This window comes from Panthera tigris, chromosome B3, assembly GCF_018350195.1.
Source record: "Panthera tigris isolate Pti1 chromosome B3, P.tigris_Pti1_mat1.1, whole genome shotgun sequence".
Lineage (NCBI taxonomy): Eukaryota > Metazoa > Chordata > Mammalia > Carnivora > Felidae > Panthera > Panthera tigris.
In genome coordinates this window covers 97,927,712-97,944,602 of record NC_056665.1, presented here as the reverse complement: position 1 = coordinate 97,944,602, position 16,891 = coordinate 97,927,712, and the positions used below count along the sequence as shown (strand labels likewise).

The 16,891-nt window shown below is 37.4% G+C and overlaps 1 long non-coding RNA gene across 13 annotated transcripts in view; it reads right to left on the bottom strand.

Moving 5' to 3' along the window:
- The window catches only part of LOC122239602, an 81,086-nt gene extending 64,272 nt beyond the window's left edge, over nucleotides 1-16,814 (bottom strand). For 4 of the 13 annotated variants that reach the window (XR_006218849.1, XR_006218848.1, XR_006218844.1 and 1 more), the window contains exons 1-3: nucleotides 16,433-16,807; nucleotides 13,257-13,560; nucleotides 10,117-10,189 (exon numbers count right to left, since the gene is read on the bottom strand). This is a non-coding gene — a long non-coding RNA (uncharacterized LOC122239602). Of the gene's footprint in view, nucleotides 1-10,116; nucleotides 10,190-12,208; nucleotides 12,513-13,256; nucleotides 13,561-15,354; nucleotides 15,540-16,432 lie in introns of those variants that run through there. The other 9 variants (XR_006218842.1, XR_006218843.1, XR_006218840.1 and 6 more) reach the window with 9 other exon arrangements.
- Nucleotides 16,815-16,891: the final 77 nt, after the last annotated feature.

Sequence of the window (16,891 nt, the reverse complement as noted above, 5' to 3'; positions counted from 1 at the left end):
GGAGCCTGTTTCCGATTCTGTGTCTCCCTCTCTCTCTGCCCCTCCCCGTTCATGCTCTGTCTCTCTCTGTCCCAAAAATAAATAAAAAACGTTGAAAAAAAAAAAAAAAGAAACAAAATCTGTAAAGGTAACAAAATGGCACTAAATTCCTATCTTTCAATAATCATGCTGAAGGTAAATAGACTAAATGCTCCAATCAAAAGATATGGGATATCAGAATGGATTAAAAAAAAAAACAAAACAAGTTTGATCTATTTGCTGTCTACAAGAGACTCATTTTAGACCTGAGGACACCTGCAGATTGAAAGTGAGGGGATAAAGAACCATCTATCGCGTTTATGTGTATCAAAAGAAAGCTGGAGTAGCCATACTTATATCAGACAAACTAGACTTTAAATTAAAGGCTGTAACAAGAGATGAAGAGCCTTGTATTATAATTAAGAGGTCTATCCATTAAGAACAATTCTAAGTATTTATGTCTCCAACTTGGAAGAACCCAAATATATAAATCAATTAATAACAAGGGCCGCCTGGGTGGCTCAGTTGGTTGAGCATTCAACTCTTGATTCCAGTTCAGGTCATGATCCCAGAGTCGTAGGATTGAGTCCCCACATCGGCCTCTGCACTGAGCATGGAGACTGCCTCAGATTCTCCTCTTCCTCTGCCACTGCCCACCCCACTTGCACTCTCTCTCTCTCAAAAAAAAAAAAAAAAAAAATTACTAATCACCATAAAGAAACTCATTGATAATAATACAGTAATAGTAGAGGACTTTAATACCACATTATTGCAATTGACCGATGATCTAAGCAGAAAAACAAGGAAGCAATGACTTTGAAAGACACACTGGACCAGGTGGGATTTAGCAGATATACTGAGAATATTTCATCCTAAAGCAGTAAAATACACATTCTTTTTGAGTGCACATGGAACATTCTTCAGACCAAATCGCATACTGGGTCATAAATAAGCCCTCAACAATTGCATGAAGACTAACATTGACATGCATCTTTTCAGATCACAATGCAATTAAACTTGAAGTCAACCACAAGAAAAAAATTTTTGGAAAGCCCTCAAATACATGGAAGTTAAAAAATATTCTACTAAAAAAATGAATGGGTTGGCCAGGAAATTAAAGAAGAAAAAAAAAATACATGGAAGCAAATGAAAATGAAAACACGACGGTCCAAACCATTTGGGATTCAACAAAGGCAGCCCTAAAAGGAAAGTACATTGCAATTCAGACCTATCTCAAGAAGCAAGAAAGGTCCCAAATATACAACCTACCCTTACACCTAAAGGAGCTGGAAAAGGAGAAGCAAATCAAACCTAAAATCAGTAGAAGGGAAATAATAAAGATTAGAGCATAAATAAACAACAACAAAAACAACCACCACCACCACCAATAGAACAGATCAATGGAAACTAAATGCTGGTTCTTTCAAAGAATAAACAAAACTTATAAACTCTTAACCAGACTTCTCAAAAAGAAAAGAGAGGACCCAAATAGATAAAATCAATGAGAGAGAGATCACAACCACCACCACAGAAATACCAACAGTTATAAGACAATACTATGAAAAATTATATGCCAACAAACTGGGCAATCTGGAAGAAATGAACAAATCCCTAGAAACTCATGAACTACCAAAACTGAAACAAGAAAATTTGAACAGACCCATAACCAGAAAAGAAATTGAATCAGTAATAAAAAAAATTACCAACAAATCAGAGTCCTGGGCTGGATGGCTTCCCAGGAGAATTCTAGCAGACATTTAAGTAAGAGTTAATACCTATTCTTCTCAAATGTTCCAAAAACAGAAATGAAAGGAAAGCTTCCAAACTCATTCTATAAAGCCAGCATTGCCTTGATTCCAAAACTAGACAAAGACCCCACTAAAAAGGAGAATCAGGCCAATATTCCTGATAAACCTGGATGCAAAAAATTCTCAACAAGATACCAGCATATCAAATTAAACTGTACCTTAAAAAGAATTATTCACCAAGATCAAGTGAGAGTTATTCCTGGACTACAGGTCTACTCCAATATTTGGAAAAATCAATGTCACACACCACACTAATAAAAAAAAAAAACACATATGATTCTTTCAATAAATGCAGAAAAAGCACTTGACAAAACACAGCATCCTTTCTTAATTAAAACCCTCCAGAAAGTAGGGATAGAAGGAATATACCTCAACATCATAAAGGTCATAGATGAAAGGCCCACAGCTAGTATCATCCTCAATGGGGAAAAAATGAGTTTTCCTCCTGAGATCAGGGATGTTCACTCTCATCACTGTTGTTACATAGTACTCGAAGTCCCAGCCTTAGGAATGAGACAACAAAAAGAAATAAAAGGCATATACATTGGCAGAGAAGAAGTCAAACTTTCACTCTTCACAGATGACATGATACTCTACATTGAAAACCCAAAGACTCTACCCAAAACACTGGTAGAACCGAGATGCGAATTCAGCAAAGTCCTAGGATATATATATATATATATATATATATATATATATATATATGAATGACATCAATATTGAGAAATCAGTTGCATTTCTACACACTAATAATGAAGCAGCAGAAAGCAAAAAAAAAAAAAAAAAAAAAAAAAAAAAAAATCAAGGAATTGATCCCATTTACAACTGCACCAAAACCCATAAGATATCTAGGAATAAACCGAACAAAAAGGTAAAAGATCTGTATGCTGAAAACTATCAAAAACTTATGAAAAAAATCGAAGAAGAAACCAAGAAATGGAAAAACATTCCATGCTCATGGATTGCAAGAATATTGCTAAAATGACGATACCACCCAAAGCAACCTACATATTCAACGTAATCCCTATCAAAATAATGCCAGCATTCTTCATAGAGCTAGAACAAACAATCCCAAAATTTGTATGAAACCACAAAAGACCCCAAATTGCCAAAGCAACCTTGAAAAAGAAAGTCAAACCTGGAGGTATCACAATTCCAGACTTCAAGTTGTATTATAAAGCTGTAATCATCAACACAGTATGATACTGGCATAAAAACAGACACGCAGATCAATGAAACAGAATAGAAAACCCAGAAGTGGAACCATAGATGTATGACCAACTAATTTTTGGCCAAGCAGGAAAAAGTATTCAATGGAAAAAAGGCATTTTCTTCAGCAAATGGTGCTGGAAAACTGGACAGCAACATGAACAAAACTGGACCTCTTTCTTACATCATACACAAAAATAAATTCAGAATGGATGAAAGACCTGTGAGTCATGAAACCATCAAAATGGGACCTCATCAAAATAAAAAGCTTCTGCAAGCAAAGGCAACAATCAACAAGACAAGAAGGAATGGGAGAGGATATTTGTAAATGACATATTGCAAGTATGCTCAACATCACTCAGCATCAGAGAAATACAAACCAAAACCACAGGAGATACCACCTCACACCTGTCAGAATAGCTAACATTAACAACTCAGGAAACAACAGCTGTTGGCGAGGATGCAGAGAAAGGAGAACATTTTTGCGCTGTTGGTGGGAATGGAAACTGGTGCAGCTACTCTGGAAAACAGTATGGAGAGTCCTCAAAAAATTAAAAGTAAAAGTACCCTATGACCCAGCAATTGCACTACTAGGTATTTTTCCAAAGGATACAAAAATGCTGATTTGAAGGGGCACATACACCCCAATGTTTATAGCAGCACTATCAACAATAGCCAAATTATGGAAAGAGGCCAAATGTCTGTCAAATGATGGGTGGATAAAGAAGATGTGGGGGCGCCTGGGTGGCTCAGTCGGTTGAGCGGCCGACTTCGGCTCAGGTCATGATCTCACAGTCCGTGAGTTCGAGCCCCACGTCGGGCTCTGTGCTGACCGCTCAGAGCCTGGAGCCTGTTTCAGATTCTGTGTCTTCCTCTCTCTCTCACCCTCCCCCATTCGTGCTGTCCCTCTCTGTCTCAAAAATAAATAAATTTGAAAAAAAAAAAAAGATGTGGTATATTTATACAATGGAATACTACTCAGCAATGAAGAAGAATTAAATCTTGCCATTTGCAACAACGTGGCTAGAAATGGAGGGTATTATGCTAAGCAAAACAAGTCAGAGAAAGACGGGGATCATGATTTCACTCATGCGAAATTTGAGAAACTCAACAGATGAATGTAGGGGAAGGGAAGGAAAAATAATAGACAGAGAGGAAGGCAAACCATAACAGACTCTTAAATACAGAGAGTACACTGAAGGTTACTTAAAAGGGGGAGTCAAGGGATGGGTAAAATGGGTGATAGGCATTAAGGAGGGCACTTTTCAGGATGAACACTGGGTGTCATATGTAAGTGATAAATCACTGGCTTCTAATCTTGAACCCAATATCACACTGTATGTTAACTAACTTGAATTTAAATAGATACATTAAAAAAATTAAATCTTGCTGTTTGCAACAACACGGATGGATCTAGAGGGTACAATGCTAAGTCAAATAAGTCAAAGACAAATACCATATGATCTCATTCGTATGTGGAATTTAAGTAACAAGACAAATTCAAAAAGACAAACCAACAAAACAAAACAAAAAACAGACTCTTAAATATACAGAACCTACTGATGGTTACCAGAGGGGAGATGGGTCAAATAAGTAAAGAAGGTTAAGAGTACACTTATCATGATGAACACTGAGTAATGTACAGAATTGCTGAATCACTATATTGTACACATGAAACTCACGTAACACTAAATGTTAATTACACTGGAATTAGAACTAAAAGTAGACCTACTATATGATCTGGCAATTCTACTTCCAGATATTTATCTGAAGAAGATGAAAACACTAGGCCAAAAAAATCTGTACCCTCATGTGCACTGCAGCATTATTTAATAGCCAAGACATGAAGCAACCTAGTGTCCATCAAGGGATGAATGGATAAACAAAATGTGGTATATGTGTGTACGTATCATGGATTGCTCAGCCAGAAAAAAATGAAAACAAAAAACAAACACACAAAAAAGAAAATCTTGCCATTTGTGACAACATGGGTAGATGTTGAGGGCCCTGTGCTAAGTGAAATAGATCAACATATACACCAGATGGTCTCCTTTATATGTACAATCTAAAAATAAAAGGTGGGGGGAAAACTAAACTCATGGAAACCGAGTAGATTGGTGGTTGCCAGGGGTATGGTGGGGGTGGAGGAAATGGGTGAAGGGGGTTAAAGGGGACAGATTTTCAGTTATAAGATGAACTCATTTTGGGGATGTAATACCCAGCTCGGTAACTATAGTTAACAAAACTGTATTGTACGTTTGAAAATTGCTAAGTGACTAAGTCTTATGAGTTCTGACTACACACACACACACACACACACACACTGTAACTATATAAGGTAATGGATGTGATAACTTATTATGTTAATCATTTCAAAATATATACATATATCAAATCATCAAGTTGTATACCTTAAACTTACAAATTTACATGTCAGTTGTACCTCAATAAAACTAGGGGGAAAAGAATAGGCATACAGACTAGTTATTCTAGACTTTGATATCTGGACAGTTCCTTGAAAATGAGGGAGGTGAGCCTACAAGTTCAAGAACAACAACTGATTATATTTGTTGTCAATGGCGAAATTTAAGCTTTCAAGAGAAAGTTACAATTTTGAAAAATTGTATCTGCCATGGTGACTTTAATAGCTTCCTGGTATTTAAAGACTATTAAATCAGTGGTGATCTTTATGAATGTGATTTTAAGATATTATCTAATGATATGTATAAGAATTAGAAGATGTGCACAACTTAGTAACCAGTATTTGACCAATGCATGAGGTTATAAAATCTCGCCAAGATAAAAGATCCGAAGTCTAGGACAGACAGTAGATACTAATATAGCAGAGTCCAAAAAGTTCAATGGTATGCTTTCAGATTCCACATTACAACCTATGTTTGAGAAACTACTATTTGTTGAATTAGGCTAATTCATATCATCAGTGACTAATATCTACAGTCATCTGAAAAAGATTATTGAAGTATTTCCCTCCCCATTTCCAACTACTTATTAAGTGAGGCCAGGCTTTCTTCACCTAACTTCAACCAAAACAATGCATATATATATCAGATTGCAAAAACAGATGAGAGGTCATGATCTCACAGTTTCGTGGATTGAAGCCCCACATCCGGCTCTGTGCTGACAGTGGGGAGTCTGCTAGGGATTCTGTCTCCCTCTCTCTCCGCTCCTCTCCCACTTGTGCTGTCTCTCGCTCTCAAAATAAATAAAAACTTAAAACAGATGAGATTATCTATTATGTATTAACCCAGACTTTAAAGAGATTTTTTTATTGTATTTATTTTTTGTAGGCTCCACGCCCAATGTGGGGTTTGAACTCATGACCCACAAGACCAAGAATCATATGTTCTACTGACTGAGACAGCCAGGTATCCCTAAAGAAAAAAAAATTTTTTTTGGCACGTGTGCACGAGAGAGAGGGACAGAGGGACAGAGGGACAGAGAGACAGACAGACAGAGAGACAGACAGACAGAGAGACAGACAGACAGAGAGACAGACAGACAGACAGAGAGACAGACAGACAGACAGAGAGACAGAGAGACAGACAGAGAGACAGACAGAGAGACAGACAGAGAGACAGACAGAGAGACAGACAGAGAGACAGACAGAGAGACAGACAGACAGAGAGACAGACAGACAGAGAGACAGACAGACAGAGAGACAGACAGACAGAGAGACAGACAGACAGAGAGACAGACAGACAGAGAGACAGAGAGACAGACAGAGAGACAGACAGACAGACAGAGAGACAGACAGACAGACAGAGAGACAGACAGAGAGACAGAGAGACAGACAGAGAGACAGAGAGACAGACAGAGAGACAGAGAGACAGACAGACAGAGAGACAGACAGAGAGACAGAGAGACAGAGAAACAGACAGACAGAGAGACAGACAGACAGAGAGACAGACAGACAGAGAGACAGAGAGACAGAGAGACAGAGAGACAGAGAGACAGAGAGACAGAGAGACAGAGAGACAGAGAGACAGAGAGACAGAGAGACAGAGAGACAGAGAATCCCAAGCAGGCTCCATGTTCAGCATGGAGCCTGACAACGAGCTCAATCCCACAACCCTAGGATCACGACCTGAGCTGGAAACCAAGACTCAACTGACTGAACCACCCAAGTACCTTTTAAGAGATTTCTTTGTAACTCTTATAACCACTATTGTTTTGGAAATATGGTCATTTCAAAAAAATGTTATTTGTGTTAAGATATAATGGCCTTATAAAACAACACTTTACAATTTTTCCTCCATTTCAATTCTAACATGGTCATTAATATTGATAGATATAATCCATATAAGCAAAATCTCTTTAAGGCCTTCAATGATTTTTAAGAGTGTAAAGTAGTCCTGAGACCAAAAAGTTTGATAACCATTACTGTACGTTACTTCTAGTTAGCCTACAGACAAATGTAATTTTGTCGACCTTGGTTATTTGATCTATTTCTCACCAAAGAATACATGTTTATAAGCCCATGGTTTATAAATCCATATCCCACTCATTTTACAGAGCCAAAGAAAAAGACCTATTACATAAAGAGGAACACAAGTAAAGATGACAACAAATTTTTCATCAGAAAAAAAAATGCAAGCTATGTATTGGAACAGTATCTTTAAGAGTACTAAAAAAAGGTAAAGATTCTAATCTAGAATTCTTTCCCAGTGAAAAAATAAAAACACAAAATTGTTTAAAAATGTGAAAGGACGTTTCCAGACAGAAACAAGCTATAATACTATATCAACAGTAGACCTGCACTATTAGGGATATTAAATGTTTTACATAGATAAAATGATGATACCAATTGGAAATCTGGATGTAAACAATAACAAAAAGAAGAGCACAAGAAATACTAATTACATAGGCCAATGTATTATTTTTCTCTTGCTGCTGTAACAAATTACCACAAATCTGGAAGCTTAAACAAAACAAATTTATCTTACAGTACTGTAAGTCAGAAATGTCAGCACAGGTCTCATTGGACTAAAATTAAGCTATCATCAGGGTTACCTTCCTTTCTGCATTATTTAGGAAAATTCATTTCTTTACCTTTCCTGGCTTCTAGAGATCACCCACATTTTTTTGGCTCATGGCCCTCCTTGTCTTCAAAGCAAGCAACATTAAATTTCTCTTTTTCCATAGACCCAGATTCTTCTGATTATAGATGGGAAAAGTCCTCTGCTCTTAAGGGCCCATATGGTGAAATTGGACCCACCTGAACCATCCAGAATACTCTCCCACCTCAATATTTTTAACCTAATCATGTCAGCAGGAGTCCCCTTTGCCATGTAAAGTAACATACTCACCAATCATGGGATTAGGATATAGATACCTTTGAGGTTTTATTAATTTGCCTTCCATAGATGTAGAAGACTTAAGCACTGTCAGCAAACCTGAATCAACATTTATAGAACAATCCACCCGATAGCAGAATACACGTTTTTCAAGGGCACATGAAACATTTACCCAAACAGACCATGTTTTGAGCTGTTAAACAAGTCTCAAGACATTTAAACACATGCAAGTCATATGAAGCAAACGCTCTTTTAAAAGACTTTTATTAAGAATGATAAACTCTCAAAACTCAACAAGTAGGCAAAAATAGGCACCAAATAAGATATGAGTGAAAAAATGTCAACACGGTAAGTTATTAGAGAAAGGCTAATTAAAATCACTGGGAGATATCACTACATACTTATTAGAATGGCTAACCGAAAATGAACAGAACAAGTGTAAGGAAGGATGTGGACTAGCTAGAACTTTCACAAACCCTGATGGCCAAACTGTAAAATGGTAAAACCACCTTGGATAACAGTCTGGCAGTTTTTTTACAAAGTTAGAAATATATCTATCACATTACCCAGACACTGCTTTCCTACGTATTTAACCAAAAGAAATGAAAGCACATGTTCATATAAAGACATGTACATGAATGTTCACAGCAGCTTTACTTCTAATGGCCAATAACTAAAAACAACCCAAATGTCCATCAATAGATAAATGGATAAACAAATTGTGGTTATGTCTAAACCACGAACTACTAATCCAACGAAGAGGAATGAATTATTGTACACACGACATAGACAAATCTCAAAATATTTAGAGAAAAACATGTACATACTGTAGAACTTCATTTATACAACTTCAAGCCATTGCGATCTGATCTATAGTAACAACGCAGATCAGATGGGAGGTTGTGTGCAGCAGAAAGGGGGAATACAAAGGTGAAAAGGAAACTTTTTGGGGTGATGGCTATCTTCATTATTTTTGTTGTGGTTATGGTTTCTCAGCTTTTATACTTATGTCAAAACTTACCAAATTGTATACTTTAAACACATGCATTTTAATTTATGTTATTTATACCTCAAAGCCATTAAGAAAAAAAATAAAGGGCAACAATAGAAACGTGTGTTACAACACAGGTGGAAAAAGAATGAGAAGAATGTTAATCCTTATCTCCATTCAGGTGTCTGCTGTATTTATCTGCATAGTGTGAGATTTCTATTTCTTTTCTTTAATTTTTTCCCATTGCTTCTCTCATTTTGGTAACAAAATAGTATATAATGGGTCTGTTAAGTTTGTTCTTTCAGCATGAGATATTAGGGATTCCTGATACATTTACTCCTACTACTTGCTTTTCTTTTTTTCCTTAACTCTAAAACACATGATATGATACTTAAGGAGGCTCAGAGTGAAACTTATGCATTTCTTTAAAAAAAAATCAGGTCAAGTTTTTCCTTAGTGCCTTCTTACTCTACTGAAATTCATCACCATTGTTAATATACACTTTTGTGGGTTTATCAGGTTCAGGAGACTTGTATGAGATGAAAAGAGAAGCAGAGGACATATTCCATGCTCTAGAAAAGTTTACAGCCTACTTATATGAAAAAGGACATGAATATAAAAAAAGTAGAGATTAAAGAGAAACACTCCCATGAAATGCTGACAGGAAATTCAGTGACCAAAACCGTGAGGCTATTTCCAAATTATCTGTATTAGTTTCCTATTGACAAATCAACACAAGTTTAGTGGCAGGAAACAAAACAAATTTATCACTTACAGTTAGATGTTCAAAATCTGTCTCGCTGGGCTAAAGTCAGAATGTCAGCAGGGCTGGTTCCTTCTTCGAAGCTCTGAGGGGAGAATTAATTTCCTTGACTTTTTCAGTTTATGGATGCTACTTACGTCTCATTTCCTTAGCTCATAGCTACTTCCTACATCACTCCAACCTCTTGCTTCCATCATGACTTTGCCTCCTACTCTTATAAGGACTTTGTGATTACGTTGAGCCCACCTGGAAAATCCAAGATACTTGCCCCATCTTGAGATCCTTAACTTAATCACATCTGTAAAGTCCCTTTTACTATGTTAACATAGTCACAGGTTCTGGGGATTAGGATGTGGATATCTGTGAAGTGCCATCATCTAAACTACCACACTCTGACCCAGAGATTCTACTTCTAAAAATTTAATCCAAGGAAATGTGTACAGGGATTCAACTATAACGATATTCACATGAGAGACAATCACTGACTTGATTGTGGAAGAATTTCTCCATATCCTTAACAAAAGCTAAAACGCTTGTCCTTTATTTACACTGTCCATCATGGATCTTCATATTGCACTCAGTAGTGTCAGCAGTTCAAATATTAGTTATCAATACTATTATAACCCATTAAGATTTGGGATTTAGATGGGAGTTTTTGTGTGAGGGATGATGTGTGTTTATGGGGTAAGAGAAATGGAGACAATAAAGAAAGTAGCTTGAAATTCCTTTATTCCCCCTATATTCTCAGTCATTGTATTCTTACCCAAGTAAGAAATATCATCAATGTTGTTACTGGAAAAATTGTTGATACTATAATTAAGATAACTCTCCTGGTTGCCAGAGATGATCATTCAGTTCTATTCATTAATCATGGATAAGATAATCAGGCCCTGGCATCAAGTCTACATATGCTCTAAATTTGGAGGAGACTATTATGGAAATTCCAAACATCAATTTGTATAGAGGACTGTGAATCGAACAGTGAAATACATCAGAGAAATACAGTATTTGAATGTTACTACTGAGTGATTTAGAACAGAAGTTCCAAATATAACTTCTCAATAGAAGTTACTGGAATTCAGAGGCCTTGGAGTAATACATTAATCATAAGGAAGAAATGTGGTATTTTTATGCCCTTTATTTACACTACCCTTTCCTCTTCCTCTTCTACTGATTTCCTAGACATTCCCTTCACCCTTTGTCAATGGCTCATAGTTTATTTTTATCACATTGCATGTCTTCTGACATGCTGCCTTCATATTCCTTAGCTTTCTCAATTCCATTACATCCACTCTACTTCATCTACTGGCTAATGCTTCACAACTGGTAACTCATCATTTAAAACTCATAAAATTCCCCTCTGACTACAACCTCCTGCCCATGCCCTCTAGTTTGCTCACTCCACTGAATCTGCTCTTTGTCTACATTGTTATTTCTAGTTCCTCAGTCCTGATCTGCATGAGGTAAATAAACATCACCAGCCAAAGGCAAAAGATCCTGATATTTACTGTCCTGTTTAGACTTGTATTGACGAAATGCAAGATCTGTATTAAGTTTTTAAATGTACTAAGCTCTTTAAAGTAAAAAGTTTTAAAGATGTATTGACAGAAGAAAATGCAAGACAAAGTCTGATTTTTTTTAAATCTTAATTCCCAAAATTGTTTAGGTTTTTCTGTATTAAAATCTATTTAATGCTTAGCATCAATCCATTTTCAACTACTCCTCCAATCCTGATTTTAAATTTTGGCAAATCTTTTGGTTTGTTGGATTTCACCCTCAGGTAGGTCCTTTTCAGAAGAGCCACTAGTGCTGAATTCCCCCAAGTTTTCCATGTTTATTTGCCTTTCTTTTTTCCCTGAAACTTCAGCCTTTATCATCTTAATTTGTACAGATTTCTTTAATTCCATCTATTCCTAGGTACTTCCTCCTAGAGGTCTCTTAATTCCAATTCCAATCTGGATTGAGTTCCAGCTGTCTAACTGTGGTAGACTTAAATTCATTACTCTCCTGGGTTAGATTCACTACTTCTTTAATCCCTTATTTTTCTTTTTTTGTTTTGTTCTTTGTTTGTGAGGGTTTATTCTCTCATTTTGTTAGAACTTACCTTCCAGTAATTTACCAGGATAGGATACATGGGAAGTACATTTTCTGAGTTCTTTCATTTCCCCAAATGTCTTTACTCTCCTTTTGCTTTTGATTGACACTTTGAGTGAATATAGAATTGTAAACTAAAACTGACTTTTCCTCATTTATTTGAAGGCATTGTTCCATTGGTTTATAGCAGTCTTTGTTGATGATGAAAAATTTGATGCTAATCTGATTCTCATTCCTTTATAAAAAAGTAAAAACTAAAAGTGGCTGAAGGTAAGACCCAATTTTGCGGTAGAGAGGCAAAGCTCCAGAAAGACCTATAAGGACAGACAATTGAAGTCAAAGGCTAGCACTGCCAAGCTACAAGACTCATTCTGGCTACCTGTCAAGGTTTCAGAGGACCTCTAAATCTAGTCAATGACAGTATATAGGAATAAGAGCTAAACTTAGGGACACAGCTTGACCCTTTTTGATCAGACTTATAATACTAATTGTCTACATTATTTTGGTGGGGGAAAGGAGTCATCAGACACTAGGAGTTTGGGAACCCAACTTAGATGCTAATATTAAGTGTTTATATTTTCACTACCGTGTAAACATCACACATCTTTATCCTTCATAGGGAACAAATGAAGCTTCTATCTAAAAAGGTACTCAGGAAATTACCCTCCAGATTTTAAGAATAAAACTTTGGAGGCCTGAAAAGCCCTAGACTCTGGTATAGTTATTTCTTCCTCCTGATTCAGATTTAGTTTCTCTTGTATGACCAAGAAGAGTGAATCAGAGAGTAGACAATCCTCTCCCCGCCTTTTTTTTTTTTTTTTTGAAGAAGTACTATGGGGGAAATAGGTACTACTTACATAAATGGGTTAGAAAAAAGCTTAGGGTGGAAAGCCGCCACCACAGAGCTAAAGCACCTGAAGTTAGCTAGCAAGGTATTGTAATGGGATCACGAGCAACTTGTTATATCACCTGCAGGAAATTACTTTCTATCTGACACTAATATATACTTTGATCACAAATTCCACTTGCCCCCTAAACCCTTTGCTTCTTACACGTACAAGTTAATGATTACTGATTGTTTTCTCCACATTCACATGTGTAAGATACTGTTTTCTTCACTTTCACCATGTGTGTAAGATCTTGAGAGCTCAATAAATACAGAGAAGAAAACGCCGTTCTGGTCTCTTGACTCCTCCCGGATATTAGCCTCTATCATATTCAATTCTGCATCCACTCTCTTGCTGGACAAGAGAAAACTCCAGATTCATAGTCTGCGACAAAGCTCCATATGTAGGGCTTACTTCAATTGGTCCTTACTTGATCTTTTATTAGATAGTTCACCTTTTCAAATTTTACACATTTCTAGCAAGAGAAAATAGAAACAGCATAAGAACATTGGCTCTCTTTGAAAATAGCAATCAGGCATGAAATTTTATTTTTATACTAATAATAATTTTATATAATGCTGATATGGTAACTTTAACTTTTGTTTTAGTGAAAACAACAATAAAGATAAAGATTTTTAAAGATGAGAAGTCACCTATCTGCCTATTATCCTACTAGGGCAATTGTTTTAGTTTTTGTATATCTTTCTTACAGATGTGGCACAAAACTGTAGGGCTGAAAGACAGTTTGGGAATTCAACTTGTCCAATTTCTTCATTTTCAGATGAGAAAACTAAGACCAAGGGAGCTATGAGGTTAGCCCAGAGTCCTGCCTTATCACTTCTTTAAAAGAAATTTTAATGCTAAATTAATAAAGTTAAGACATGGGTAACTCCCTAATTGTCCCTTTTCTCTACTGAGAAAGCAACTGAAAGGGAGATAATATCTCTGTTCTGTAATACAGTATTAGCCTTATCAAAAGCAATGCCTGGGGAACTATAGCTGCAAAGTCTGGATTACTTAATAAAAACTCCCAGAAGTCCAGGAATTTCTAGAAAACAGATGTGAATTCAAAGCCTCTGGATTTAAGAATTTGTATTTAAAGTTCACATACTGTTATGCATTGCAACTGCTGAGACTGTCTGCAGATTGTTAATTCTGGAATTTACACTCCTTGATAAAAAGGCAAATTATAACTCTTAAAAAGAGCACCTAATTGAGACTTTCTCTGTACTGTAATTAAAAGAATTAAAATAGCATTGAAAAGAGGAGTGCTTAGTAGGGAACGTGGATGACTTTCAAAACAACTGTGTTAGAAACAGTCCGGGCTCACTTAGTGGGATTCTTATTGTGCCACAGCAGAAAGAGGTGCAATATGGGAACAGAAAACCCCAGTTCTGAGACTAGTCTGCCACTAGGAACACAATCTGAGGCAAAACAACTTAATTTTTCTAGTTTTGTTTCCACATCGATCAAATGAGGTTAGCTTAGCAGATCTCAATTCTTTTCCAACTATAAAATTCTGATTCCTTCCCCCACCAATGTAAAAGGTAGCCTGTGTTTCAGTCTTTGAGAAAACTCCAGGTGTAGGAGAGCTGGTGTTATTAACAAGGTCCTAATATCCTTTTGTTCTCTTCTCCTTCTGAGGTAAGGCATGGGCAGAAACCTGGCTCTTTGAATGCCCCTGTCCCTCCTTCATCTCTCCCAGCCTCATATCCTACCTATAACAAAACCCCAGTGTCTCCTCATTTGTTTCATCACTCCTCCATCCACACGACCAACAGTTTTTAGTACTGGGCCTTACTACCTGAACCACAGGAACAAGTCATGGCTTTTCTCATGTTCTTCTCAGTGTCTCTACTCTCCTATTTATGGAGTTCTGTTCTATCATTAAGATTTACATATGTACAGGAGTGATCCTTGATTTCTTTCTCTCACACTTCATATTCAATTTGTCAACAAATCCTGTTGGCTTGGTCCTTTTTTATTTGCAAAAAAAAAAGAGAGAGAGAGAGAGAGAGAGAGAGAGAGAGAGAGAGAGAGAGAATCTTAAGCAGGCTCCATGCTCAGTACAGAGCCCAAAGTGGGCTTGATCCCACGACCCTGGGATCATGACCCAAGCTGAAATCAAGAGTCGGATGCTCAACTGAGTAAGCCACCCAGGCGCCTCTTGGCTCCGTCTTTAAGATATGCCCAAAACATGAGTGCTTCTTATCATCTCTACTGTTACCCTGGTCCAAGCCAGCAATAGCTTCTATCTTTTTACTTTTACCTTTGTTCCCTTTCAATCCATGCTCAACACAGCATCCAAAGCGATCTTACTAAAACATTAAGTTAGATCGACGTCATTCCTCTGCTCAAAGTGAAATTCTTTGCAATGCCCTAAAAGGCCCTAGATGCCCTAGCCATTGTTACCTCACTAACTTAATTCCCACTATTCTCCGCCTCTACTCCAGCTACATAGACTTACCAGTCCTCCAATTTGCCAATTAACTCCAATATCTCTTTCTCATGAGCCTTCTGTGTTATTTTACCACACTGCCTAAAATCACAAAACCTCTTTTTCTTGTTTTATTTTCACTTCCACACTTATTACTATGTAATAATTAGCACAGTACGTTTTCCTTATTTTTCTCTATTGTCTCTCTTCCCCATGGGAGTAGGGATTCTTGTCTGTTTTGTCTATTGCTATATTCCAATCGTTTAGAATGGTGCCTAGCACAGTGGATGCTCAATAATTATTTGTTGGTTATTAATCGTGAGAAACTCTGTACCAAAGGAGCATAACAGCATTCAAAGATGGAGACAGACACTAGATAAAACGTCTTATTTGATTGTTTATGGCAAAACAAAATGTGACCATCTTCCTAATCTTAAGAAGTAAAAAAAAATCCTTGCTTTTTAATTGTTTTACATCTAACATGCTTTCAATCTCAGGGAAAGCATTCTCCATCATCCAAGCCTTAATCTGCTCATTAGGGGATGGATCCCCTTATTTCTCAAATATTATTGCATACATTTGGGAGCGCCTCTAAGTTACACAAAAGAAACTAAGTTCTGTTTTAAATTAAAAACTTTAGGTCTTGACCTTTTAGTGCTTAATACGCTAAACAAATTCTAAGATTGTAATATTTAATTCCAAGAGGAATTATGTGGTATTAAATGTAACAAAGAGAGCGATGATAAATACTATGCGAACATCAAATTTATAGAAGAGGTAGTATAAACTCCATTTTGCTGTTTTCCTCCGTTTTTCCTTTATCAGAAAGACGCACCCTGGCATACAGGAGACCACTGATTTATATTTAACTAGTAATGGACAGATTAATGTTCCCAATTAAAAGGGGCACCTTGAATTTTTTGTCACCGCACTAGCCGGAGCGTTGTGGTCCTTCAACTCTGTTCGCATTCTGCGTTAACAGGGACCTGAATTTACCAGTCCAACAAACTCCAAGAGGGACGTCCTCACTCTAGGATGACGACGGGAACGCGTAGGGGGGCGTAGCCCGCTCCCTCAAGGTCCTGGGGGAAAATCTGTGGTGTAGAAGGGGTTCCACAGCAAGAGCGTGAGACGGCCTCTGCGCTCAGTCTGGCGGACTTCGTCCTCAGTCCTCTGCGGTCCGCAGGACCCGCTTCTCCTCCGAGGAGACAGTGGGACGGGCCCGTTAGCTGACAGCGCCTCCCGGCGTCTCGCAGCTTGAGCCGCGCCCCGGACCTGGGGTGGGGGAAGGGCGGTGGCGGCGCTCGCGCAGCGTCGAGTTTCCCAGAATTCCCAGCGGCCGCGGGGAAAGTTTACGGGACGTAGGCGG